Below are 5,000 nucleotides of genomic sequence, written 5' to 3' on the forward strand. Positions count from 1 at the left end.
ACCCAAACGTTATAAATCAGAATGGATCGCGTTCCTTCAGCAGTGTGACCAACGTAGGACGAGGAGGGGGAGGGGGGGGGGGGAGGAGGTGGGTGAGGGTGAGGGTGGAAGGGGGGAGTGAGGAGGAGGAGATGGGTGGAAAGGGGGGTGAGGAGGAGGAGGAGGAGGAGGGGGTGGGTGAGGGTGAAGGTGGAAGAGGAGGTGGGTGGAAGGGGGGCGAGGAGGAGGTGGGTGGAAGGGGGGTGAGGAGGAGGAGGTGGGGAGGAAGAGGGGGTGAGTGGGAAGGGGAGAAGTAAATGGAGCTGGAGAGGGGGTGGAGGGGGAGGGGAATGTGCTGGAGGAGGAGGGGTGGTGGTGGAGTAGGTGGATTAGGAGGAGGAGGAGGAGGTGGTGGTGGCGGAAGAGAAGGAAAATTATTAATGTGTTGCTAAGTTTTGGATTGGTATCGTATTGCTTTGCGGGTTTTCCTGATTATTTTATACTTCTACGTCATGTATATTTAGCTTTTATTTCCATCTCTCTCTCTCTCTTTCCTCCTCCTCCTATCTCTCTCTCTCTCTCACTCTCTCCCATCTCTCTCTCACTCTCTCCCCCTCCTATCTCTCTCTCTATCCCCCTATCGCTCTTTCTCTCTCTCTCTCTCTCTCTCTCTCTCTCTCTCTCTCTCTCTCTCTCTCTCTCTCTCTCTCTCTCTCTCTCTCTCTCTCTCTCTCTCTCCTCTCTCTCTCTCTCTCTACTCCTCTCTCTCTCTCTCTATCTATCTCCCCTATCTCTCTCTATCTCTCTCTCTTTCTCTTTCTGTCTCTCTCCCATCCCCAATTTTTATTTCTCTTTGCCCCATTCTCTTTCTCCTCCCCCCTCTCTCTCTCTCCTCCTCCTCTCCCCTCCCTCCCTCTCTCTCTCTCTCTCTCTCTCTTCCTCTCTCCTCATCCTTCCTTTTCTCCTTTGGTTCTTTAGTACTGTCTCGTACCTTAAGATCTGTCGCCCTGCCTTTGAAATCAGGAGACAAATCCTTCTCCCTCTTTTATCCAAATCTGAAAAAAAGTAATGACAAAAAAAAATGAATATGTCAGTCACGCGACATGTCCTTCACTCTCCTCTATTTCAATATAAGAAAGAATATGGATGGGAAAAGAATAATAATAATGAAGAGGAAGAAGAAGAAAGGAGACGAAATTTTATAAGGGAGAAAAAGGTATCTAAAAATTTCGCCTTTCTTCCCCCTTTCCTTTCTTTTTCAAGCAATCAAACACCGCGCGAGGAAATAAAAAGAAAAAGAAAATCCAGCTGCCAATCTGAGCCCGAGGAAAGAGAGAGAGAGAGAGAGAGAGAGAGAGAGAGAGAGAGAGAGAGAGAGAGAGAGAGAGAGAGAGAGAGAGAGAGAGAGAGAGAGAGAGAGAGAGAGAGAGAGAGAGAGAGAGAGAGATTGAGAATGTGAGGGCTGACGTAGAGAGAGAGAGGAGAGAGAGGAGAGCGAGAAAGACAGATACAGAGACAAAGACACAAAGCGGAGGGAGAGAGAGAGGACGTGAAAAGAAAGAGAGAAGAGACAGATATAGAAACAACGAATGAAAGAGCAGAGAGGAGAGAGACAAAAGAAAGAAGAGGCGAGGAGTGAGAGACAAAGCGAAATAGAAATAATGAACGAGAGAGAGAGAGAGAGAGACAAAGAAAGAAAGAAAGATAAAAAAAAAATGAACGAGAGTGAGAGAGAAAGAAAGAGAGAGACAAAGAAAGAAAGGAAAAAGAGAAAGAATGAACGAGAGAGAGATAGAGAGAGAGAAGGACATCCCGAGAGGGAGAGGAGGTTAAGAGAGAGATAGGAAATGAGACAGAGAGAGAGGGAAGAGGAGAGAAGAGGAAGGATGAGAGAAGGACAAGGACACTGGAATCCCTATCCATCCCTATCCCCCCTATCCCCCCAATCCCCCTTCCTCCCCCCCCCCCCCCTCTCTCCCCCCCCCCCCTTCTCTCTCCCCCCCCCCCCCTCTCTCTCTCTCCCTCCGACGTCTCCTTCCGGGGGAGGCAAGCTGCTGGGTGGCAGGCCTCAGGAATAGCCTTAGTTTATCGTCAGGAAACAATAACTTACCCTTCCAATAGGAGCCATTCATCGTCGTCCCCGGCAGCGCCCATAGACGAGCTGTAAAAGAGGAATAATACAAATTTTATCGGGTGTTCTGAGACCGTGGATGGTTGGCCCCGCGCGTCACTCTGCGGCCCACGTTGGCAATCTTCGGACCCCGCTTGGAGGTTTTGACTGGCGAGTTTTTTTGGGGGGGAATTATTGTTATTGTGGTCTTGTTGATTTTTGCGATTTTTTTTTTTTTTTTGATGGGGGGGGGGGTTTTTCTGATTTGATTTCGTTTTTGTGTGTGTTTTGACGGGGGGAGGGCGGGGGGGCGCTGGGAGGGGGCTGGTTGTTTTTCTATTCGATTGTGATTTTGTGAGTTTTCATCATTGGTGATTTTACTGTCTTTTTTCTCTTCTTCTTTGGTTTTGTGATTTTTTTGTGTGATTATTGGTTTTGTCTTTCTCTTTTTATCTACTTTTTTTTTTCTTGGTTTCTCTTTAGTAGGTCATCTATGGTCAGGAAAAGAATGAGTTCGATATCTAGGTCAAATTCACACCTATTCTTTGTTATTTTTACCTCAATGAATACGATAGAATTAATTCACTTTGGTCAATTACAATAACTTTTTTCCCTCCTATATCTTTCGGTGGCTAAGAATCAGCATTGTAGGTTTGGCTTAGGAACAAATCCTTCCCCTTCTCTACCTTTTCTACACCTGAACTCTACCCCACCCCCACCCCCCCTACCCCCGAACGACTCTTTCTCGCTACCTCATCATACCCAGAGCCCCACCTACCCAGCTTGACCTCTTTAAACGACCCCCTCTGAGCACCCTTTAACACCATTTTCTTTCTTTTAAACGCGTCCTCCTTTTATCCCTTAAACGTACCTTTCTTCCATCCCCCTTCCCTTAAATCCTCCTCGCTTAAGCTCTCCCCATTTCCTTAAACACCCTTCCCTCCCTCAGACAAACCGCTCCCCCTCTCTTAATCGTTCTCCTTCTCCCTCCTTTAAATGCTGTTTTCTCCCTTTTTTAAACAAATCCCTCCTTCAAACAACCCCCCCCCCCCCCTTAAAACGCACCTTCCCTGAAAGCGCCTCCCTCCCCCTTTCCCTAAACTCCCTTAAAAAAAATCCTTTAACACCCTCCGTCCCTTAAACGCTTCCCTTCTCTCTTAAAAGTCCTCCCGCTCCCTCCTTAAACACCCTCTCTCCCTTAGATACCCCCCTCCCTTGTCCCACCCCCCTTTCAGGACAAGTCGAAAGAGCAGAGAAGCCAAACAGCGAGGGTGGGTTATATTTCCTGAGCGTGAAAAGGTACAGGAAGGCCTCCAGCCAACAAGGGCGCGGTCTGGAACTGAGTTTGGAAAGGTCTGGGTTGCCCTCTGGATGTCTGTCTGTCTCTGGATGTCTGTCTGTTTCTGGATGTCTCTCTGGTTCTTTGATTGTTTCTCTGTCTGTGTGTGTGTTTTTATCTCTTTCTCTGTCTGCCTGTCTGTCTGTCTGATTCATTCTCTCTCTCTCTCTCTCTCTCTCTCTCTCTCTCTCTCTCTCTCTCTCTCTCTCTCTCTCTCTCTCTCTCTCTCTCTCTCTCTCTCGCTCTCGCTCTCGCTCTAGCTCTCTCTCACTATCCATCTATTTATCTCTGTCTATCTATTTATCTATCCATCTCTTAAATAGATATGGACAGAGCCGTCACCGGTAACAATTTAAAAACAGAAAAAAAGGAAAAGAAGAAAAAGAAGAAAGGAAAGGAAGAGAGATCTTTCGTTTTTTTTTTTCTTTTTTTTCTTTTTCTTTTTTTAGTCGCATCCATTCCAGATAACGGGGAGGTCGCGTCCATACGTAGGGGGTTAGGGTAAGAGGGGAGGGGGCGAGGGTAGGAGGGGGAGGGGGAATAGGGAATAGAGGGGAAAGACGGGGGGTAGGGGTAGGGGAGGGCAAGGAGGAGAGAGAAGACTCGAATAGAGGGCCGGAATATTTTATGGTGACGGCTTCTTTCATCCATGGCCAGCTTTACCAAGTTACCGCGACTGTCCGCCACACCCGCTTCCGCTCCCCTCTCCTCCACCCCCACTCCCCTCTTCCCGCCCCCTTTCCTCCCTCTCACCCCTTCCCCTTGCTTCCCTCTCCTCTCTTTCCGATCCTCTCTCTATCTTCCGTCTCCTTTCTTTCCTTCCATCTTGTCCCTTTCCCCTTGCTCTCCTCTCTTCTCTCTTTTCCCTCCCCTCTTTTCCTATTTTACCATCTTCCCTCATATCCCTCTCCCTCACCTCCTTCCCGTCTTTTCTCTCCCTTATCTCACCCCTTCCTCTTACTTCCCTCTCCCCCACCCCTCCTCATCTGCCCTTTCCTTTCCCCTTAGTCCTTCCCTACCCCTCACCTCTTCCCTCTCCACCCCTCCTTCCTATCTTCCTTCTCACTCCCTCCCTCCCTTCCACCCTATCCCTCCCCCTCCCCCACCCACCTTTCCTCTTCCAAGATGACTAGGAAGATTTTTCGACGATAGATAAAGAACAACTCGAAAAAGCTTTAACTTTTATCAATATTAGACTCTTATCTTTTGAGAGAATTGTTAATAGGTTGGAGGGAAAAAAAAGAGTGTAATATAATTGAAATATGATCTTTAAGAAGAGGAGGAAGAGGAAGGAAAAATAAGAGATATCTGACCGTGTTTTACGTGGCATGTCTTCCGATAAGGGAGGGAGGGTGGAGGGGGGAGGGGGTAGTGAGGGAGAGGGGGGAGAGGGGGGAGGAGGAGGAGAAATCTAATACGTAACTCGACGTATTGCAATCAAAGAAAAGAACTCACGATCATACCGAATTAAAAGATATAAATCCAAAGAAAGCAAACCGTATTTTATTACCCCCCCAAAAAAAGAAAAGAAAAAAAAAAGACACATTTTGAGTTTGTTTTCAAGGAAGAAAG

The sequence above is a fragment of the Penaeus japonicus genome, unplaced genomic scaffold (genome assembly GCF_977035675.1).
Source record: "Penaeus japonicus unplaced genomic scaffold, GWHDUDI00000001_assembly GWHDUDI00000032, whole genome shotgun sequence".
In the NCBI taxonomy this organism is placed as follows: domain Eukaryota; kingdom Metazoa; phylum Arthropoda; class Malacostraca; order Decapoda; family Penaeidae; genus Penaeus; species Penaeus japonicus.